The following is a 24,993-nucleotide window of genomic DNA, read 5'->3' on the forward strand; positions in this document are numbered from 1 at the left end:
CAGATGCAAATTAACCGGGCTCTTGCGAAACTGGTTTCTTCGCTTCCTTTCCGCGCACAGTAACCGCTGTCAGCAAATCTCCTCAAAAACCTGCGTCTTCCATTAGAAACAACCGTCAACAGGCCCTTACCTCCCTCTTCACTTCACACTAGAGCTCTGACAACTTTTCTCTCCGTGTCCCCCTCTCCGTCCTTTCTCATTTGGACGCCTACAGCCGTGGCGCTCCGCGCCTCGCGCACAACCGACCCGCGGCGGCCGAGGACCAAGCGCGGGGGCTGGGGTCCGAGGTCCGCGCGGCCGCTGGCCCCGGGGGAGGGTCCGGGCGAGCCGGGACCACGCCCCTGAGCCCCGCACCGCCCCCTCCCCTCGGGGCTCTCGTTTGTTTTCCATTTGAAACGTCCTCCTCTTCCTTCTCTCCTCCCCTGTCCCTCCTCTCTACTCCGCTCCGCCGGGAAGGTTAGACCCTGGGGCCTGGCGTCGCGGGTGCGGAGAGGACATCGGGCCCGCGGTGAGTGGAGCCGGGGGCGGGCGAAGAACGGGGTCTGGGAGGCTGGAGGGCCGCCTGGGTGGTGAGGGGAGGCCGGGGCTGGCGGATGCGGGGGCGCGCGGCGTCCTGGGCTGGTGCTCGGCCGCCCCCTGCGCGGCGCGGTGCATCCTCAGGTGGTGCGAGAGTTTCCGGGCTCGAGGCGCACGTTGGCCGGGAGACTCAGTAGGACCAGTAGGGAGGTGTGCGTGCTGGGAGAACTGGCTGGCTGGCCCGACCTTCCTGCCCGGCTTTCTAGCGCCTCCTGTGGGAAGAAGGCTCGTGGGGGCTGCTCTGGGCCACCTCCTAGTCTCTGTTCCGCAGGAGGGTTTCTACCGGGCCAGACTCCTCTTGCATGTCATAATGAACGTTTAATTTTATAGTTGTTATTCTTCAGGATTAAGGAGAGATGACAAAAACAAAAGGAGCTAAAATTTGACTACACGAAATAAAGTATTGCGTGGAGAATTCCAATAAGTAAGGACCAAAGGCACGTTTCAAAAATATTTCAAATATGACAAAGTTCTACTAAACTTTATATAAAGAACCCAAGTTGGAAAGAAGAAAAAATAATAGATAAGAATGGACAAATGAAAGTTTGTAAAAAAAGGAGATACAAATGATCTTCAAACAAAAAATTACTCAACCCCTCAACGAGAAATTATTATTCTTTGACTATGAGATTTAATAGTGACAAAATTTTGATAGAAACTCTGTTGGAAAGTGTATACATTATTGCCAGGAGTGCAAACTCGACGGTAGCTATCAAAACAGATTTTTCCTTTTAGTTATGTAATTCAACTATAGCTATCAAAACAAATAGCATGAGACTTTGATGCAGCTGTTCTACTTCTAGGAGTATATCCCACAGAAATATATATATGTATATATATATTTATAATATATATATATACACATTTTTTGTGTATATATATATATATATATACATATTTTTTTGAAATAGCTGAAATTTTGAAAGAATTTAAATTTTCATTAACTGGCCAGTTAAAGAAAATGTGTTCAGTTATAAAAAGAAAAAAAGGTTTATATCAATTGAAATGATATAAGAAGACTAGTAATTTAAAAATAGATACACAAGGGGCACCTGGGCGACTCAGTTATTAAGGGTCTGCCTTGGGCTCAAGTCGTTATCCCTGGGTCCTGGGGTGGAGCCAGGCATCAGGCTCCCTACTCAGAGGCCTGCATTTCCCTCTCCCACTCACCCTGCTTGTATTCCTTCTCTCACTGTGTCTCTCTCTGTCGAATAAATAAATAAAATCTTAAAAAAAAAATAGGTACACAAACTCATATGGAAGACTGTCATTTGTATTATAAGATGCTATAGATAATGTTTGTGTCCTTTCAGAATTGGTATATTGAGTCCTAATGCCCAGAGTCATAGTGTTGGGTGATGTGACCTTTGGGAGGTACTGAGTTCATAAGGATGGTACCCTCATGAATGGGATTACTGCCCTTACAGTAGAGGCCAGAGAATGATCCCTTCCTTGCCCCTTCTACTATGTGAGGTTACAATAAGTCTGCATCTGGGAAGAAGGCCCTCGCCACATCAGGCTGGCACCTTGATCTTGGACTTCCACCCTCCAGAACTGTGAAAAATAAATGTTTGTTGTTTATAAGCCATCCGGTTTATGGTATTTTTGTTATAGCAGCACAGATGGACTAAGACACTAAGTGTACATATTAGTTTGGTTCTTAGAATGTCTCCTGGAAGACAAAAAAAAATCTGTTATCAGTGGTACCTTTAGAGATGAAAAATGGGGTTTGGGGCAGAAGGAATCCTTACTTTTCATGATATGAATATTCCCTGACTACTTGAATTTTGTTACTGTGTTTGTTTGCAGGTAACTCCAAGTCAAAGGAAATCTATCTTTGTAAATGTGAGATTTCTTGTTAAAATGATTTACTCATAGGCCACATGATCTCCTGCTTTATTATAATTTTCAATACCAGAAAACTAGACAGATCGATACAATAAGATAAGACATTATCTGTTAACAGTCCACATATAATTTACATGGCAATGTTTACTTAAATGAATTCTATAAACCTCATGAGAATAATTATTCTTCCAATATTTTTATACTCCAAAATGACAAAAACAACTTTCCTGAAAGCTAAAATTGAGAGAGACCTGATAGTCTCTCTAAACCACTTAACCCAATTTAATGTATTTAATAAAATTTATCTATAGACTGTAGTTATCAGCTTGCTTCTATTTGGTCTCATGCTTTTATTTTAAAATAAAACCAAAAGCTGACCTTTACAGTCCCTAGCATTTGTTGAAAAGAATAAAATATTCCTTCATATATCATTTGTTTGGAAGGTTATAGAATGAATAAAATAAGAAATATATTCATGTCGATTACAGAAAGGATAACATAAAATCAGATAGATTTTGCCAAAATACCATTTGTTCATAGTGAAAAGCCTTCACTTCTCAATTTTTTGTATGATTGATTCCATGTTAATATATAATTAAATGTATACATTATAGGGTACCTTGATTCCATGTTAATATATAATTAAATATATACATTATAGGGCTCAGTTAATTAAGCGGCTGCCTTTGGTCCCATATCATGATCCTAAGGTCCTGGAATCAAGCCTCAAGTCCGGCTCCCCACTCAGAAGGGAGTCTGTTTCTCCCTCCCTCTCTGTCTCCTCCCCCACCGCTCATGCTCTGTCTCCCTCTCTTTCTCTCTATCTCAAATAAATAAAATATTTTTTTAAATATACACATTACATATACAGTTCTACTAATAAGATGCTGTGAAACTATAGATATCTGTATATTTATGTTATCCCATTGTAATAGATCTTTGTTCATCTTGTTAGTGGAAAACCTGTATAGTGACTTTGAGGATAGTTTTTCTAATCTCAGCACATGTGATAGCAAATATAAAGATGCCAAGGTGCTGAATAGGAATGACTGATTCCTTCAGTCATTGGATTTGAGTTTGTATTGTGCCCACACAACTCTCTAGATCCTAAGTAACCAAGAAACTCGTGAAACTAGTCAATACAATACAATATACCACAGGAGCCAGTAATTAAAACCTATTAATACAACTGAACTTGGAAGAGTGTGCAGAAGCTATACATCAGATGAACTCAGAAGGTCTTTTTACTTACAGATTCACTACAAGAGTACTATTAGTTCTGGGGGTTTTTTCCATAGATTAATTTTCATTCAATTTTGCAAGGTCATCATAACAAATACACACTATTTTACGTTTTTGATTTAGTGGTATTGGGAGTTTTAAGTGTAAATAGGGAAATTTGTTGTTACTATAGATATCTTCAAGTTACAGTGATTCTTGCCTTCTTTTTTTTTCTTCTCTGTTATAAAATATAATGTAAAATTCACCATTCTAGCCATTTTTAAGTGTATAGTGCAGTGGCAGTTCTATTTTTATTATTTTTTTTCAACTTATTCAGGTTACTAAAGTCTATTTTATATTTATTATAGAAAGGTTGAAGAGGAAATACTACTTACATTTTAGTATTTCCTCTAGGTTTTTCAGACTTCTTAAAAACAAAGTTATCCACATTATAATTATTCATATTATAAACATTTTATTATTTTTTACAAAAGTACTTGTAACCATACCTCTTAAAGGTGTCAATAAGATTGTGTCAAGAAGTTTTGTTATAATGTTTTTACTGAACCATATGAAATATTTGCATTATTTTTCTTGTTTCAATATGATGAAAACTACACAGTGTTTATAGTGTCACAGAATTCAACTATAACTACAAATATATTTATCTAATTCTTTTTTCTGAAACATTTTGGATAATATTTAAATGCTTGAGAAGGTAGGAAAATGACTAAACACTTTGGAGATATTTTCACTAAATTGATAAAAAGTTTGGGAGAAAGCCAGTCATTTGTAGGAACATTGTATATCCTATTAATCATCCATTTTTAAAATAGCTACCATTTCAGATACCCCAGAAGAGTATTTTAACTAAAGTTTTAAAAATAATGTTATAATTTAAGCATATATATTTACTAAAAATAAATTTCAGCAACTTGATCTAATATAAAAATAACAACCAAATTCCCCTTTTAAATTTTGCTATAGAAGGCTGTAATTTGTATTTCAATTTTATTCTCAATTATTTTTATATTATTTTAGTGTCAAAGGTCTATATAGTTTTAAGTTTTTCAAAAAGTTACAAGTTTTGCATAAAGTAATTTGTGAACTTGATCATGTATTAGGTTCTTGGGATCATTTCCCTAGGTCATAGTTACTTATGTAAATGCAGAGAAATCCCTTACCCCCTCCACCATTTGAGGATGCAGTGAAAAGAGTTATCTATGAACTAGGAGGTAGGCTCTCACCAGACAGAAAACTTGATCTTGCATTTTCCAGACTCCAGATTTTGGAAAAATAAATTTCTGTTGTTTATAAGCTACCCAGTCTATGGTATTTTGTTAGATTAGCCCAAGTAGAGAAAGATATGTGCTTCCACCAAAATGTAATCATTTTTTAAGACTCTTGACTTTACAAAAATGTTTACTCTTGTGAACTTACTTAAACTTACTTCTACCACTGCTAATTCTCTCCCTGTTCTCTCACAAAGTTCTATTAGCATCAGCAGGCTGAATCCGTTACTGCCCCACCTTATTTCCTGTTGAACTATACAATACCACTTGCCAGCCAGAAAGGGGCAGATGTGTTTTCTCTTTGGTCCAGCAGGTCTGTTGGACGATAGGAGGATGGCAGAGATTCCAACACTTCCTTTCATAAACATGATCTCCCCTTGGTTCGGTTTCCCAGGAAGGAAAGCTGGAGAAGCCTGTGAAAAGCATCTTGTTCTGTGTTTATGTCTCGAGAATTTTTGCTGCAGAATTTTTTGTGAATTATTTACCTACCTCAATATGTGTACTAAAATATATAAACTGACTCAAGTTTAAAATTAGAGTTAAATATGGCAATGTCACACATGAGTTGGCTGTTTATAATTCACAGAACTTTTCCTGAGCAAAATAAATGAAATAAACCAAACACCAGTGTAAGATGGTGCTATAAGAAGATCCTGAGCTCAGCGTGCCTAGATGTTGCAGTCATTAAGTGTCTGCCTTTGGCTCAGGTGATGATCCCAGGGTTCTGGGATCAAGCCCCACTTGGGGCTCCCTGCTTGGGGAAGCCTGCTTCTCCCTCTCACACTTACCCTGCTTGTGTTCCCTCTCTCGCTGTGTCACTTTCTGTCAAATAAATAAATAACATCTTTAAAAGAAAAAAAGAAGATCCTGAGCTCACTTCTCACAGACACACCAAATCTACAAATGTATATGGAATAATTCCCTCAGCAGGGGACCTAAAAACTGGATGAACAGAACCTCTACAACCAAGAATAGCACTGAGATAGGTAGAAGAAGCAGATATATTCTTGATAAGGAAAAAAAAACACAACACAAGTGTGGCCTTTTATGGTCAGAAGGAATCACAAAGGTACAGAACTTCTTTCTGAAGAGCAAGAGATTCAAACTTCAGGATCTGAACCCTTAGATTCTGCACAGGAAAGATGAGCCCTCAAAACACCTGGCTTTGAAAGGTAACAGGGAATACATCCAGAAAAACTACAGAACTGTAGGGAAAGGTAAATCTTCTCTTAAAGGTCTCAAACACAGACTCACTTAATTTGGTAACCATCACAAAAAGACCAGATCAAAAAGCACATCGTAAAGGAACCGACTTGCTAATCTTGGAGCACCTGCCAGAAAGGCAAGAGGCATCTGGGCCTCTCCACAGGTACTGAGACATTCATAGTAGCCATTTCTACTATCTCATTCAGTAGCTGATCCTGGTGCTTGTGGGTGCTCTTTTGGAATGTTCCCTCTACACTGCCTGTGCCAGGACGCATTCCCCACCAAGAGCCCTGTGCAGCCCTGTGCCTTGACTGGGCAAAATAGCCATCATGATGATAAACCCACCTACCAATGGGCCAACAGCTCTAATGGTCAGGCCTTGCAGCCAGCTGGGCTGCAAACCAACCCATACAGCAGCATGCTAGCAGCATTCACAGCCCTGCCCCAACAGGAGGGAGCATACAGCCCCCAGAGGGGACATCTCTGAACACCTAGCTCTGGATGCCAGAGGGAATTGTGCTTCTGAGCACCACTGGACATCTCCTACCTAAGGCCACTCCATTAAGACTGGAAGGTATACCAAAGATGTAACTATCTAATACATATAAAGAAACACAGAGAGCCAGGCAAAATGAAGAAATAGAGGAATAACAAAAGAACAAGACAAAACCCACAGAAAAAGAGCGAAATGAAAGGGAGATAAGCAGTCTACCCAATAAAGTATTCAAAGTAATGGTCATAAATATGCTTACCAAATTCAAGAGAAGAATATATAAACACACTAAGGAACTTCAATAAAGAGAAAGTATAAAAGAGTACCAATCAGAACTGAAGCATACAATAACAGAAATGAAAAATATATGGGAGAATAAACAGTAGGTTAGAAGATACAGAATGAATGAAAGACTCAATAGTGGAAATATGAATGAAAGACTCAATAGTGGAAATCAACCACACTGAATAGGAAAAAAAAAAAAAAAGAATTAAGGAAGATGAGGATGAGGGTGCTTGGGTGGCTTAGTTGGTTAAGTATCTACCTTCTGCTCAGATCATGATCCCATAATCCTGGAATTGAGACTGAGGTCGGGCTTCCTGCTCAGTGGGGAGTTTGCTTCTCTCTCTCCTTCTGCCCCTCCCTCCAGCTCATGCTTTCACTCTCACTCACTCTCTCTCTCAAATAAAGTCTTTAAAAAAAAGAAAAGAAAAGAAAATGAGGATAGTTGGTTACTAAATCTCTAAATATTCTAGTGACAAATGGAAGTTTGAATCTGATTGATCATATTTCTATAGGTAAAAAACTTCAGTCTTCAGATATTTATTCTTTATCTCAATGTGCTTGCATGAGTGAAATATAGTGGAATTTCAGGAAATAGAAGGTGGAACTTAAAGTGAGTATGTATACTCATCTCCATATAAAAATGCTTATAATGAAATTTGTTTTTCATCATGCTTATGTCATATATATTTCAGCATGGAATGAAATAATTATAAATGTAAAAGAAAAATTAGCTAGTTTAAAAGACCTCCAGGACAACATCCAGCATACCAACATTTGCATTACAGGGGTTCCAGAAGGAAAAGAGAGAGAATGGGGAAGAAAACTTATTTGAAGAAATAATAACTGAAAACATTTCTAACCTAGGGAAGAAAACAGACATCCAGGTTGAGGAAGCATAAACACTCCTAAAGAAGACGAACCCAAAAGTATCCAAACTAAGGTACATTGTAATTAAAATGTCAAAAACGAAAGAGAACATCTTAAAAGCAGCAAGCCAGAAGCAATTAGTTGTATGTAATGGAAGTTTCCATAGATTATGATCATTCAGCATAAACTTTATAGACCAGAAGGGAGTGGCATGATACATTCAAGGTTCTAAAAGGAAAAAATGGCAACCAAGAATACCTGATAAGGTTATCAGGTATTCTTCAGTATTGAAGGGGAGATAAAAAATTTTGCCAGACAAGCAAAAGATAAAGGTGTTCAATACCACTAAACCAACTTACTAAGAATATTAGATGAATTTCTTTAAACATAAAGAAAAAACCAATACTAGAAAAAAAAATGAAAGAAAAAAATCTCACTGGTAAAGTAAATAGTAAAAATAGTGGGTCAATCACTTATTAATCTGGTATGAAAGTTAAAAGATAAAAAGTAGTAAAATCAACTATATTTGCAATAATTAGTTAAGGGGTACACAAAAGTTGTAAAATATGACATCCAAAACATAAAACAGGAGTTGAGTAAAAAGGTGGTGTTTTTAGAAAGCATTCAAACTTCAGCAACCACCGACTTAAAACAGACTGCATACCTAGCTAGATATAGATAAACCTCATGGTAAACACAAACCAAACCCTATAATAGATACACAAAAAAATAGAAAGGAATCGAAAAATAGTTCTAAAGAACATTCTCAAATCACAAGGGAAGAGGGCAAGAGAATAGAGAAGAACTACAAAAGCAACCAGGAAAAAAGAAATGAACAAAATGGCAATAAAAACACACCCATCAATAATCACTTTAAATATAAATGGACTAAAATCTCCAATCAAAAGATAGAGGATGGCTGAATGGATAAAATAGCTAGACCCATCTATATACTGTCCAAAAGAGACTCATTTCAGCTCTAAAGACACACAGAGTGAGAGTGAAGGAATAGAAAAGGATATTCCATGTAAATAGACGTGAAAAGAAAGCTGGGGTAGCAATACATCATACAAAATAGAACTCCAAAACAAAGGCTGTAAAGAGACAAAAGCATTACATAATGGTAAGGGAATCAATCCAACAAGAAGATATAACACTTGTACGTATTTATGCACACAACAAAAAGGCACCTAAATATGTAAAGCAAGTATTAAAAGACATGGGGGGGGGGGTTTCCTACAGTAAAGCAATAATAGTAGGGGACCTTAACACCCCACTATCCATATCAATGGATATATAAGCCAGAAAAGTAATAAAGAAACATTGGCCTTAAATGGCACATTAGACCAGATGGATTTAACCAGATATATACAGAACATTCCAACTATAAAAAGCAGAATACACTTTCTTCTCAAGGGTGCATGGATCATTTTCCAGGATAGATAATGTTAGGCTACAAGACAATCTAAATAAACTTAAAGAAGATTGAAATTGTATCCAGCATTTTTCCCAACCATGATGGTATGAAATTAGAAATAAATTTTAAGGAGAAAACTGGGAAAAAACTCAGATGAGGAGGCTAAACCATGTGCTTGCTCAACAATCACAGGGTCATTGAAAAAATAAAAAATGAAATGAAAAACATATTGAAACAAATGAAAATGAAGACACTATGCTCCAAAACTTATGGAATGCAACAAAAGCAGCTCTAAGAAGGAAGCTGATAACAATATAGACCCACACAAGGAGAAAGAAAGAAGAAAGAAAAGAAAAGAAAATCATAGGCCAACATCTCTGATGAACATAGGTGCAAAAATCCTTAACAAAATGTTAGCAATCCCAATTCAAAGTATATTAAAGGGACCATATACTATTATCAAGTGGTATTTATTCCAAGGATGCGAGGATGGTTGCAAATCAATGTGATATAACACATTAATAAGATGAACGGTGAAAATCATGATTATCTTAATAGATGGAGAAAAATCATTTGACAAATGGGAGAAAAACACCGATTTATGATAAAACTCTAAACAAAGTGGGTAGAGGGAATGGACCACTTCCTTATAATACATAAAAATAAACTTAAAAATTGGTTAAATACTTAAATGTAAGACCTGAAGTCATACAAGTGCTAGAAGAAAACAGGTAATAAACTTTTTGACATCAGTCTTAATACTTTTGCATCTGTCTCAGCAGACAAGGACAACAAAAGCTAAAATAAACAGATGGGACTAAAACTGAAAAACTTGCACTGTTGAGGAAATCATCAAGAAAATGAAAAGACAGCATACTGAATGGTAAAAGATATTTGCAATGATTTATCTGATAAGGCGCTAACAGCCAAAATATATAAAGACCTCTTGTAATTCAAGATAACTAAAAATGGTCAGAGGATGTAAAGAGACATTTTTCTAGAGAAGACATACAGACAGCCAACTGGCCCATGAAAAGATGTACAGCATCAGTAACCACCTGGAAAATGCAAATCAAAATCACGATGAGACATTCGCACCTGTCAGAGTGGCTGTTACTGAAAAAATCAGAAATAACAAGTGGTGGCAAGGATGTGAAGAAAAGGGAAGGTTTGTGCACTGTTGAGAATAGAAATTGTTTCAGTTGCCATTAAAACAGTGTGGAATCTCCTCAAAAAATTAAAAAATAGAACTACCGTAAGATCCAGAAATCCCACTTCTAGGCAGGGGGATGGTAAAACATAGGTGAAGAGGATTAAGAAGTACAGGCTGCAGCAAATGAGACAAATGTGGCTTCAGGAACTAAACTGCCTGGGCTCTAATCCTACCAGTACTTCTCGCTAGCTGTGCAACCCTGGAAAAATGCTCTTAAACTCCTCTGTGCTACAGTTTCCACCCCTGTTCTGTTCTATAGAACTTTCCACAAAGTGAAATGGATCGGTATTTCTAGACCATCTATGAAGATGTTGGGGAAGTGACAATTTAAAGATAAAGAGGTTCAATAATGAAGCGACCAAATTCTGAGTTGCTATATTGGTCATAAAAATAATAATCAGTTCTTATATACCTCAGGCATCTTAGCCTTCTCTATACACTGAAGTGAACTTTAAAAATATTCAAAAAAGAAGGTAAACTATAGAATGCATAGTAAGTTTAGTGAATTTACCACAAGGGTCCAGTTACACCATCAATGTATAAAATTGGGAAGGAGCAGAGTCCGTATATCTGGATACCCCTATCAAATCTGATTTAAATCTTTCTTATTAACAATTTCACTGCACCTATACTGGAAAATGTGTTTTACTTTTGATTATTATCTTATTGGATGCTAGTAACTCAACTACATTAATGTTCAGTACAGAATCCATAAACAAGCTCAATGGAAATACATTGCATTTGTTATTTTAAACTTCCAGTTGGGGAGACTGCTTGCTTAGGGATCTATTATATTTCTTTTTGTTTTTATCTTGCCTCATTTGAAGAAATTAATAAAAAGTTATATAGCTTTAAGCTATCAATAGATGATTTAAAGTGTCTTACAAGATCAGATCTTTTAGAATATGAGGTTAAAATTACATACAGTACCATATATCTGCTATTCTGCAACATTTCTGCATTTAATTTTTTAAAACTTATTAAGCCATTATAAGTTAACTATTCTGTTTTAAGCAGTGCATAACTAGTATTTTCAGTACTAGAAGAGAATTATTTTATATAATGGTGTCATAAAATAATAGCCATAGTTTCCATGTAATAAATAGGAAGTGAATAAAGGAAAATAATATTTAGTGCCAAGATGGTCATTCATATGATTTGGGCTTAAACAGAAGGACTGTTATTAGAAAGAAAATATCTAGGCAAAATGTTTCCAAATTGTGAAAACTTTGTTGACCCAAAACCTTAACATAAATTATTTTCTACTAAGGCAATAGACATTAACCATTTGTACATTCAGACACTCATGTAAAAGTATATTTTATAGTATTAATCATAATTCAAAAAAAATTAAAACAGTAATAATAAAATAGTTTGAATTAGGTAGGCACAACCAATAATAGATAGCTTTGTAGTCACTAAAATTGTGGTTTAAAATAATATTTGTTATATCCAAAATATATTCATTAATGTATGACTATAGTATACTGAGATCTTAATTTTATTATAATATATATTGTAACTCATTCCTCATACATTCACACAGAAATTCACATACACACAAATGGATTATGCTAACATTTTAAGGATGGTTACTTTGGGAAAGTAAGAACAAAAATGTAACTCTTTTACTTTTTATGACTTTTTGTATTTCTTTATTTTCTATAAATAACATATGATTTTGATAATAAAAAAAGAATGTGTTATTGTGGTTGCATGTTATTAAAATGATCTTCTAAAATTTTCAGCATGCTCATGTTGGAAGAGGTCATCAAGAGCCTGTGATCACCAACTGACCTATGAGCTGGACCCCAACAATTATAGCTCCATCTTCTCCCCTGTCCTTGGAATATGCATTCTACTTGCCCTCACCAGGCTGGAAGATACCCAAGGACATAGGCTTGAGATAGTAAAATATGGTGTTGAGACCTTACAGATGTTGTATGTCACAGCCCAGGTAAGGCCTCTGTATAAACTTTAAGATTCTGGTGGCTGTAATGGAGATCTGCTCATAGCCTACAGCTGCCCAAGACAAGCCTTGTATGTAAGTCCCCTTGTTAAACTTGCCACCTACCAACTGGGAATGGTCTGCTTCTTTGTCAGTCTCCCCTGTCATCTCTCTAGGGAGACTGGTTTCAGATTCCACTGGGGAACCTACCAAGGTTGTGAACTAACATCTAATTTACCTGTAACAACTAAAGTGGAATAGACTTTTATGGATATAGAAAAATAACATATGAGCCTTTTACTGCAAAGACTAATAAATGATTTATTGTTAAGCACAGCATATTTTCTTAGGATTATTAGCACATTAACTTGGATGAACCCAGCCTTTATCCCTGTTGTGAAATATAAGGTTTATGAAATTTGAGCACTTCAAAAGTATTGTTCCTATTTGCTAAGAGCGTTATCAGGGGTCTCAAATAAAAAAACATAATTTTATAAATACTATCTCATTTTATACCATAAAGCACTATAGTAACAGAGTAAAAATATTCCATATTTCATATAGTAGTTGCAAAAAAAGACCTCAATATTTATGTTAAAATTTAATGAAAATTATATTTTTATAATATAATATTATATTTTCCTAGTTTTCAGATGTTTTAAACACTGCATTACTTGCTCTTTTAAGTCTATTGCTAAATAAATCTGAATGGTATGACATGATGAAACTATATTGAGCTAAAAGCAAACGCTGCAGACACTTAAGCTGGACTCTGAATCACTTTGTCTTTCATGTAGCTAGAAGTAAAGGCCCACTCATCAGTGTCTCCATTTCTAGTCCACTCCAGTGTTAAGCACAGTATAGACATTGTTTATGAGATGTTACCTGCAGGAATTGTGAACAGTGGAGGAAGAAGTTGGTGATGTTGGCTGGAAGCACAGCATAAAATCGTAGGCATGGGTGCTCAGGAATACATGTTAAATGGCTGAAAGGCTAACAGCTTTTTTAATATTATACTTCAATCTAGATATTTATTCTTGGTCTCTTCATTAGTTTGTATATTTTATCTTTTGAAATAATAAGAACAATGAAAACTTACTGAAGGCATGGTCTACACCAGGCACCATTTTCAGTGCTTTCCAAGTGGGATAGTTTTTGTCTTCACAGCAGGAGTTCTGTCAGGTGGATCCAACCAAGATCACACTCATGGTATATAGGATAACCCAAGAACAATGAGGTCACCTGGTTCAACCCCGTTAAGGACATCTCTGGAATTTGAACCCATCCTCTGGACCACTGTCCACGTGGTCTGAAATGGGCCACCAGCTGTTTATCAGCCACCAACTCTTCTCTCCTACTCCACATAGCCCATCCACTTTACAAAGGATAACATTGTCTAATAGTTGCAAGTTAAACCCATAGAGGAGTTGAGGGATTTATTGTGATTTTATATTTTTTTAAGATTTTAGTTATTTGTCAAAGAGAGTAAGAGACCACAAGCACAGGGAGCAGCAGGCAGAGGGAGAGGGAGAAGCAGCCTCCCTGCTGAGCAGAGCCCAATGTGGGGCTTGATCCCAAGGCCCTGGGATCATGAACTGAGCCAAAGGCAGATGTTTACCCAACTGAGCCACCCAGTCATCCCAAGATGAGGGATTTTAATAGCTGTAAAAGATTTAATGAAATGATTTCTCCTGTCCCTGATAAGAATCAGAAGGAATTGTCCAGACAGTGACCCTCTGCTTTCTTTTCTCTCCTCTCACAGCTGAAAGCCCTGGAGATAGGGTTGCATGTGCAGGTTTCCAAGCCTTATGCCTCGAGAATTGCAAGGTTCCATATGTCCAGTGGCTTCTCTGCCTAGAGGATAGGATACTGTCTAGTACATACACAGCTGCAAAGATCTGACCATTCTTCTGGTTTTGTAATTGATGTTTTAGATGCCCATGGTGTGGCTCTAGAGTCTGGTTTCACCGAGCTTTGCTAGCACGTCACTGTTTACAGGAGTGGAATTGAAGAGCAAGATACAGCACAGCTACAAGGTTGGAAGCAGCCAGGGGCCTCCCATGTAAATGCTCTCTTGCTGTAGAATGCAATTTACGGTGTCAGGGCTGCCTTGAAAAGCAGCAGACCACAGCTTCACCAACCTCATCCTCTCCAGCCCATGTCTCCTTTCCGTATTTATTAGGTACCAGGTAGCTTAGATTCACTTGTATGCAGTTTAAGCCCTAAAAATGTGAAAGACCTCTGCAATGAAGAGCTTTGGGGACCATATAAAGCTAACACATTATGAAATAGAGCTTAGTTTAGTTTTCTATTCTGAATTCCATCTCACATAAAGCCCAATCTAGTCTCTTTTCAACCTATGGCACATTTTATTAAAGATTAATGTAGTGTAACATTAGTTTCAGGAGGAGAATTTAGTGATTCATAACTTACAAAGAACCCCAGTGCTCATCACAATTGTCCTCATTAATACCCATCACCCATTTAGCCCTTTTCCCCACCTACCTTTCTTCCTGCAACCCTCAGTTTGTTCTCTAGAATCATGAGTCTGTTTTATGGTTTGCCTCTCTCTTTTTTTCCCCCATGTTCATCTATTTTATTTCTTAAATTCCACATATGAGTAAAATTATATGATATTTATCTTTCTCTGACTTATTTCACTTATCATAATACTCTCTGGGTCTATCCATGTCATTGCAAATGGAAAGAGTTCATTTTTATGGCTGACTAATATTCCACCACACACATGCACCACCACCACCACCACCACCACCATTTTCTTTATCCATTCATCAGTCAATGGACATTTGGGCTTTTTCCATTATTTGACTATTGTTGATAATGAAGCTATAACCACCAGGGTGCATGTATCCCTTCAAATCAGTATTTTTGTATTCTTAGGATAAATACTTAGTAGTGCAATTGCTGGATCATAGGGTGTTCTATTTTTAACTTTTTGAGGAACCTCCATACTGTTTTTCAGAGTGGTTGTACCAGTTTGCATTCCCATCAATAGCATAAGAGTGTTCCCCTTTCTCTGCATCCTCACCAACATCTTGTTTCCTGCGTTAATTTTAATCACTCTTATGGGTGTAAGGTGATATCTCATTATAGTTTTGGTTTGTATTTCCCTGATGACCAGTGATGTTGAGCATCTTTTCATGTCTGTCAACCATCTGGGTATCTTTATTTGGGAAAATGTCTATTTATGTCTTCTGCCCATTTCTTAACTGGATTATTTGTTTTTGGGTGCTGAGTTTGGTGAGTTCTTTATAAATTTTGAATACTAAGATATGTCATTTGCAAATGTCTTCTCCCATTCCAAAGGTTGCCTTTTAGTTTTGTTGATTACTTCCTTTGCTGTGCGGAAGCTTTTTATCTTGATGAAATCCTGGTAGTTCATTTTTGCTTTTATTTTCCTTGCTTCAGGAGATGTATCTAGTAAGAAGTTGCTGCAGCCAGTATCGAAGAGGTTACTGCCTCTTGATGTTTTCCTAACTCACACTTAGGTCTTTCATCCATTTTAAATTTATTTTTATGTATGGTGTAAAGAAATGGATCAGTTTCATTCTTCTGCATGTGGCTGTCCTCTTTTCCCAACATCATTTTTTGAAGAGGCATTCTTTTTCCCATTGGATATTCTTTCCTGCTTTGTTGGAGATTAGTTGACCATAGAGATGAGGGTTCATTTCTGGGTTCTCTATTCTGTTCCATTGGTCCATGTGTCTGTTTTTGTTCCAGTACCATACTGTCTTGATCCATACAGCTTTGTAATATAATTTGAAGTCTGGAATTGTGATGCCCCCTTTTCTTTTTCAAGACTGCTTTGGCTATACAGAGTCTTTTCTGGCTCCATACAAATTTTAGGATTTTATATTCCAGCTCTGCGAAAAATACTGTTGGTATTTTAATAGGAATTACATTAAGTGTGTAGATTGTTTTGGGTAATATAGACATTTTAACAATATTTATTCTTCCAGTCTATGAGCATGGGATGTTTTTCCATTTCTTTATGTCATCTTCAATTGCTTTCATAAGTATTCTTTAGTTTTCAGAGTGCAGCTTTTTTACCTGTGTGGTTAAGTTTATTCCTGGGTATCTTATGGTTTTTGGTGCAATTGTAAATGGGATTGATTCCTTGATTTTTCTTTCTACTGCTTCATTATTGTTGTTTAGAAATGTAAGAAATTTCTTTATGTTGATTTTGTATCCTGTGACTTTACTGATTTTGTGGGTCAACTCTAGCAATTTTTTGTTAGAATCTTTTGGGTTTTCCACATAGAATATCATGTCATCTGTGAAGAGTGGAAGTTTAAGTTCTTCCTTGCTGATTCAGATGCCTTTTATTTCTTTTTGTTGTTTGATTGCTGAGGCTAGGACTTCCAGTACTATGTTAAATAACAGTGGTGAGTGTGGACTTCCCTGTTTTGTTCCTGACCATAGAGGGCAGGCTCTCGATTTTTCCCCATTGAGGATGATATTAGCTGTGGGTCTTTCATATCTGACCTATATGATGTTGAGGTATGTTCCCTCTATGCCTACTTTGTTGAGGGTTGTTCCCTCTATACCTGCTTTGTTGGTTTTAACAAATTGATGCTGTACTTTGTCAAGTGCTTTTTCTGCATCTATTAAGAGGATCATATGGCTCTTATCCTTTCTTTTATTAATGTTATTGCTGTTGATTGATTTATGAATATTGAACCATCCTTGCAACCCAGGAATAAATCCTACTCAATCATGGTGAATGATTCTTTTAATGTACTGTTGGATTCATTTGCTAGTATTTTGTTGAGAATTTTTGCATCCATGTTCATCAGGGGTATTGGTCCATAATTTTCCTTTTTTGGGAGGGGAGGGGTTGTTTGGTTTTGGAATCAAAGTAATGTTGACCTTATGGAATGAATTTAGAAGCTCTCCTTCCATTTCTATTTTTTGGAACTGTTTCAGAAGACTAGATATTAACTAATTTTTAGCTGTTTAGTAGAATTCTGCTGAGAATCCATCTGGCCCTGGACTTTTGTTTATTGGGACAGTTTTGATTACTAATTCAATGTCTTTGCTGGTTATGGGTCTGCTCAAGTTTTCTATTTCTTCTTATTTCAATTCTGGTAGTTTTTTATGTTTCTAGGAATTTATCCTTTTTTTTTCAGATTGCCTAGACCATTGTGAAACCATCTTCCTGATTGTTGGCATGTAGTTTTTCATAATATTCTCTTATAATTGTTTTTATTTCTATGGTGTTGGTTGTGATCTCCCCTTTGTCATGATTTTATTTATTTGGCTCATTTCTCTTTTCTTTTGGATAAGTCTGGCTAAGGGCATATCAATTTTATTAATTTTTTCCAAAGAACTAGCTCCTGGTTTCACTGATCTGTTCTACTGGGTTGTTTGTTTGTTTTTATATAATTTATTTCTGCCCTAATGTTTATTATTTCCCTTCTACTGGCTTTAGGCTTCGTTATTCTTTTTCTAGCTCCTTTAGGTGTAAGGTTAGGTTGCATATTTGAAATTTTTGTTGCTTTTTAAGGTAGGCCTGTATTGCTATATACTTCCCTCTTTTGACTGCTTTTGCTGCGTCCCAAAGGTTTTGGACTGCCATGTTTTCATTTTCATTTACTTCCATATATTTTTTAAAAATTTCTTCTTTAATTCCCTGGGTGATCCATTTATTCTTTACTAAGATGTTTGGTGCTACCTAGTCCCTGGAAACTGGAGAGGAGAGTTCCCATCTGCTACTGTCTGGCAAGCCCTCCCAGAAAAGTGAACAGTCTCCCCCTCATGTGTCCAGGGGACTCTCTGATCACTACATTCACCATGTCAATGTCTGGGCTGTGTACCCACCCAACAGTGTAGTGCACCTGTGTTCTATCCCAAGCAGGCTGGCTGAGTTTTAAAACTCCAAACTTTGGGGACCTGTGTTGGTTCTCTGGGAGAGGGTCTCCCCATGTTGGGACTGATGCATGTTGTCCCAGAAGGGCAATCACACTAAAGCACAGGGGCATGGAGTTTGGAGTAAAGCACAGCAAAAAGCAGGTGTCCACATTAGCCACCCTTGGCAAAGTTCTCTATGCCTATGCTGAGGTGTGGGAGAGGGATATGGTGCCTGGCAGCTCTTTTGTTCCAGGAGAGGCAATATCACCTCTCCCAGATGCCCTCCAAGAAGGAGGACCATCTTGTCTCTCCCAGTGCATTCCCAGGGGTTATTTGCCTCTGGGCTATCTGCCCTCCTTCTGCATAGGAGCACTAGAGTGCCCTCAGGGATCCATACCAGCAGACCTCTAAAAATCCAGTCTTTGAACCCTGCTGGTTGCAAATACTCATAAAAGTCAGCCCCTCTCAGTTTCCCAGTCATTGGCTTTAGGATTCCCTGTGCACTTTTCTCTCTGTCTCTCTCTCTCTCTCTCTGATCAAGGCTCCCTCCCCTCCACTGCACACACAATCAGTTCTTTCCTCCAGACCATGTCTCTGCACCTCCTACTTTCCACAATGTGGCCTCTTCTCTCTCTCTAGTTGTGCAGTTTGGTTGGGCCTTGTATTGATTTCTTGGGTATTCAGAGTGATTTGTTAAATAACAAATCATTTGTTAAATAACAAATCTAGCTGTGCTTGAGGGATGAGGCAGGCCTAAGGTCCTTCTGCTACTCCACCATCTTAGCTCCTCCACCTCTTTTTCAACCTATGGCACTTTTTATGCTTGCTAAATAATAGAGAAATCAGAAAACGATCCACTGAATGTTAAGGAACAATTATGTAAACAATATCCATGCTTATACCAACTGGAAATTATTCTGCCTCATAATACATGCAAACTAAGTAGAGACATGTTGTTATAATTAGAAAAATATGCAAACTCCTAGATTGTAAAGGAAAATAATATTGTAAAGAAAGAATGGAGGATACTAGGTGGTAGGGAAAAAATTAGCATCTCAAAGGAGAGGGGAGTTAAGCAAATTAAGAACATTTGCAGCGTATGAGGCAGTGTGCAGGTGCATTTCACTTTATTAAATTCATTGATACTAACTGCTTTTTAAAACATCTTTATAGATTGATTTTTCATTTGAATCATATTTAAATTCTAATTTCTGAATGATATAATTGAGAACTGTTTATTTATGAGAACTAATTTTCTTTATCACTCTCAAACATGTCTGATTATAAGACTCACATGGGTCTCTTATTAAAAACACACATTTCTGGGCTTTTCCCTAGAGATGCTACCTAAGAGAGTCCAAAATTCTACATTTTTTTCTTAATATTTATTTTGAGAAAATTTCAGATATGTATTTTTATTTAGCATTAAAGTAATGGTGAGTTACTGGATGTACGGATGGATAGATAGATAGAAATAGGTCCTAATAAATTGTTCTAATAAATTTCATTATGAGTTCTTAACAGTTTGAAATTCTGAGACTTAATCTAGAAAGTAACAACAAACCTTTAGTCAGTAAAACAGTACTCTCAACATGTGGCTGTCAAAAGGTCTTGTTCAATGTAATGTCATACGTCCGAAAACATGAGTTTAAACATATAAATATCATTTAAAGAATAAAAACCCATCTTCCCTGTCCTTAATCATTAGACTGTTAGCAGGAAATTAGAGTCCCTTTTTCCTCCACACGTAACCTCTGACTAGATATTGTATTATTAATTCCCTAGTTTTTCTTTAGAGTTTTATTTTCATGTATATATCTGAAAGAAAGTATTTAATTTTCCTGCCTTTGAACATAAAAATAAAATCATACCATATTCTTCAATGACTCTTTTTTTAAATTTACATATTTATTTTAGAGAAAGCATGCAAGCATGAATGGGGGGAAGGGGAGAGGGAGAAGAGTCAAGCAGAAGAGTCACTGCTGAGTGAGGAGCCCAACATGGGGCTCAACCTCAGGACCCATGAGATCATAACGTGAGCTGAAACCAAGAGTCAGATGCTCAACCGACTGAGCTTCCCAGGTGCCCCCAGTGACTTACTTTTTTTGCTCAATATTGTATTTTGAGATTCATCTCTGATGATGGATAAGGTTCTGATTTGTTTCCACTACAATATACTGTTATATGATTATACCAAGATTGATTTCATCTACCACTGATGGATAATAAAAATGTTTTTAGTTTCTCTTCATATGAACAGTGGTGTCAAGAACATTCTTGTGTATGTCCTCTGTGTACATGTACAAGAGTCGCTCAAAAGTATGTACCTATGGTTGCCTGGGATTGAAGCTTCTAGAAAGGTATCAGTGTTTTTCTAAATACCAGGGATTCTTATCTTTGGAGGGTAGAACGCCTTTGGCTGGCCAGCAGTTGCACACACCAGTTTTTTGTTGAGCTCTAGAATATTTTTATACCTCTTGAGACATTGTACTAGTAACTCAGGCTTGAGTGACATTGTGGAGATGATCTGAGCCTAGAAATGTTGTTGGTTTCTTTGCCCCATACTTAGTAGACAAACATTTGGGCTGGGAATCTGTATACTGGCTTATCTTACAACAATATTCTTAGGTCAGCTCAATATTCATAATGATCACTTACATTCTCTTCTAATGCTCCCTTCGCCTACCCTGCATGAGTGGCTTTCTACTGCACATGAACAACACAAATGACCACACTCTAGATTCTGATCAAGGAGATGGCCTAGTGGAAAGAACATGGGCTTTGGATTTAGAAATAAATGACTTTCATGGGCTTGATGATTTAATGAGCATATAGTTAAGTTGCTTTATTTCTCTAAGCCTGTTTCCTCATCTATAAAGTTGGGATAATAGTTTGTATCTTAGACACATGCTATTATAATTAGTTAAAATATGCAAATTGCTTGGCCCTTTACCTGACCCTTGATATCCATTTACTAAATTATAGTCTTGGTTGATACTGTCCTCATTATTTGTCATCACCCTCAGAAATCTGGAAATACTATAATTCCTTTTTTTAATTGATAACCTCATTTTTTCCCTGCCTAATGGTATCAATTAAATCCATAACCCTCTTAAAAATTTCGTCTCAACTTCTAGTTTCCCACCCTGAGTTATTCTCATAATGTTCACATAAAATATGTCTTGTGCTTTGTTCTTAAATTTTTTTTTGAAGAAAGGATCATATATAGACATACTTCATTTTATTGTGCTTTGCAGATACTGCTTTTTTTTTTTTACAAATTGAAGATTTTTGGCAGTCCTATGTTGAACAAGTCTACTTTTGCCATTTTTCAGTATTTGCTCACTTTATGTCTCTGCGCCATGTTTTGGTAATTCTCATAATATTTTAACTTTTTTATTATTATATGTGAATTGCTGCAATCTCATGATAAAGTTTTAACAGGTGAGGAGTTGCTTCTTACGGATAAGCAAAGAAACTTGTTCCTTAAGATAGAATCTCCTTCTGGTGAAGATACTATGAAGACTGCTGAAATAACAAAGGATTTTAAATATCACATAGGGGTACCTGACTGGCTCAGTTGGTAGAACACGTAACTCTTGATCTCAGGATCATGAGTTCAAGCTCCACATTTAGTAGAGATTACTAAAAATAAATGAACTTTTTAAAAAAATTTATATATATATATATATATATAACTTAGTTCATAAAGCAGTGGCAGGATTTGAGAGAATTGACTATAATTCTGAAAGAAATTCTACTGTGTAAAATGCTACCAAACAGCATCATATGACACAGAGAAGTCATTTGTGAAAGGAAGAGTCAATTGACAGGTCAAACTTCATTATCTTAAGAAATTGCCACAGCCACTCCAGCCTTCAGCAGCAGGCACCCGAATCAGTTAGCAGCAATCAACAGCAAGGCAGGACCCTCCATCAGCAAAAGGTTGATGTCAGTCTTAATTTATAAAGATGATTGAAAACATAGAAAGGTAAATTCCTTTGAAAGAAAAGCAATGATACAGTTCCCCTAGAAATGAGAGGCATGGCACAAAACACAGGGCCACAGGAGGGATACCACATTTTGATCAGGAAGAAGCAGAAGTTAAAAGAGTTCTTAGATCATGGCCTTTTTTGAGGTTTGGGGGGGGCATGGTGGAGGGATGAAGGCAGGGCAGGGCAAACCACTGAGGACTGGCTGGTTTGAATAATTGTGACATGTTTCTAGGCCAAAGGAATAGCTCCTAGTTACCTGGTACCTGGCCAGGGGAAGATTAAGGCAAAGGAAATTATCTCCTGGGGTGTAGAGCCCAGACAAAGGAAGAGGTAGGGCTCTGGAGCAGTTAGTTTGCATATCAAAGGCATGCTCCTGTCAGAGCTCTTTGCTATTTCTAAGAATTGGCTAGCCCTGAGGGGTAGGTCCTCTTTCCCAGCCAGGAAAGTTTATGTTTTTAAGATGAAAAGACATTTCTCATAATAGAAAATTAATAAATACACACAAACACAAACAATATTTTCTGTTAATTATTTTGGTCTCTTCTTAAACAAAACATGCCTATTTTGAGCTTTTGATTCCCACCCTCCCCCGTCCCTACCTTTTCCCCACCATCTTCCTCTCCAGCACTATCATCAGCTCCAGTACACTGGCCTGAAAACCTGTAGCTTCTGCTCCTGACCACACGTGGACCTCTCCAGGGTGACCTCCCCGGTCTAAGCCAGCTTCGGTCTCACCGGGATTACGGCTGCCATCCTATCCTCACTGTGTACTTCCACTTGTGCTCCCTCAAGAGAAAGTATAAATCAGCTCTCATCTCCCCACTGATTCAAGTCCTCCGAAGACTGCCCAGCTGCAGTTACAGCAAATCCCAAACATTTTGCCTCGGTCTTCAGGTATGATCAACTTGTCTCCATCTCTTCACTCTCTTCTCTTCGGTCCCTGGGTCCCAGTCACATCTGACGTCTTCCTCACCCTTGAGCATCCCAAGCTCAGTGCCATCTCAGGGCCTTTGCACATGTTGCCTGTTGTCCTAGAACTCCCTTCCTGCATCTGTAGTATAGTGCCTCCTCTCCTCGTTCAAACAGCTCAAAAGTTTATGCCCCAGAGAGGCTTTCCCTAAAACTCCCGGGACCCCATCCATGTTTTTACTTTGTTTTCTTTATAACTGTAGAATGTAGATTCAATCTTAAATATTTGTTAATGTGTTTTTAATCTCATGCCTCTAAAATAAAATCTCTAGCATGATGGGTACTTGGTTTTCTGGTTTATTACTGTATTTTCAACATCCATGTTAGTGCCTGATATATAAAAAATGCTCAGTAAGTATTTGTTGAATTAATAAAAATATGAATGAAATGTAACTGGAGACAAAAAAAATCATGGAACTTATTACATATATCACTATTAGTAATATGTATTACATATATAAATATGTATAAATATATTAGAGCATTAAAACATTTTATTTTTTAGTATTCATTAGAATTCTTCAAAAAAGTTAGCAGTCTTTTGTGAACAAATTTTATTATGCTTCATTTTTTTTTTTTAAAGATTTTATTTATTTATTTGACAGAGAGAAATCACAAGCAGGCAGAGAACCAGGCAGAGAGAGAGAGAGAGAGGGAAGCAGGCTCCCCGCTGAGCAGAGAGCCCGATGCGGGACTCGATCCCAGTACCCTGAGATCATGACCTGAGCCGAAGGCAGCGGCTTAACCCACTGAGCCACCCAGGCGCCCCAGGAACATTTAGTCTTATGCTGGCGAATGATCACAGATAAACTGTCAAATTCCTGAAACTTTCCATGGAAGAACTTAACAAATGTTTTTGTCGTTATTGAATATTGATCATTCATATTGTGCTTAGCTCGTGTGAAGAATCATTATGGCATTATCCTACCTTTTTTTTTATCCCCATTTTAAATGTGAATTATATGACTGTTTTCCTTAATAATAGTTTGAGTTTATTTCACTTGGAAATTGTTTTTGTTGTTGTTTACCATTTGGCATAGAAAGGACTAAAGGAGACTTATATTGGTTGCATCTAGACAAAGATACTTAAAATACATGAGAAAAATGAAGGAAAGAAAGGTAAGAGTAGAAAAATAAGTCTAACAAAAGAGGTGATAGCAATGAAAAGCTTTCCTTGATAGAGGAGGTCTGAAAAGTGGGTCCTGAGTTTTCCTGCAACTGATTCAAGGAGAGGAATATCACATTTAAGGGACTTGTGTTCTCTATGAGATAAAAGCAACCAGTTTTTTCAGGAGCACTGAGCTGTTCCTCATAGTGAGGTCAGGGAAAATGTCTCCAATCTCAGTGAAGGGGCAGGGTATAACATGAAACGGGACCTCAACACCTTCCTTTCAGTAAGTGTAGTGACCTAGGTTGTTTTAGGAAGAATAAGTCAACATAGGAGTCACTGGTAAGCACACTAAACCACCTCTAAGTGACTTATGTGTGGCACACTACTTTTTAAACCATTAAGTATTTATGTTGTTTTGTTTTGAATTTACTTTGACACAACCACTTTTCAAAAAAGTGTGTAGGGGAAAAATCAGATTCACTCCATATATGCCAGTTTCTCCATATTACATCCTGGGACAAAGAATTTGTACTATTTTGAAAGGAATTTATCTATGTAAATAAGAGTCAGTATCAGGTCCACTGAACCACCAGCCTGGGAACTCATTGCTTTAATCCCAAGCACAGGGTAATTAGTCAGCTTTAGTTTTTTACTCTATGTTCAGCCTAACAATTTATCATA

At 37.1% G+C, this 24,993-nt stretch overlaps 1 protein-coding gene across 1 annotated transcript in view; it reads left to right on the top strand.

Moving 5' to 3' along the window:
- The first annotated feature begins 480 nt into the window (after window positions 1-480).
- The window catches only part of PLSCR4 (phospholipid scramblase 4), a 132,258-nt gene continuing 107,745 nt past the window's right edge, over window positions 481-24,993 (top strand). Inside the window, 1 exon segment of the mRNA XM_059163839.1 lies at window positions 481-508. The gene's annotated coding sequence lies outside the window, so the exon portion shown is untranslated.

This window comes from Mustela lutreola, chromosome 2 (assembly GCF_030435805.1).
Source record: "Mustela lutreola isolate mMusLut2 chromosome 2, mMusLut2.pri, whole genome shotgun sequence".
Taxonomy (NCBI): Eukaryota; Metazoa; Chordata; class Mammalia; order Carnivora; family Mustelidae; genus Mustela; species Mustela lutreola.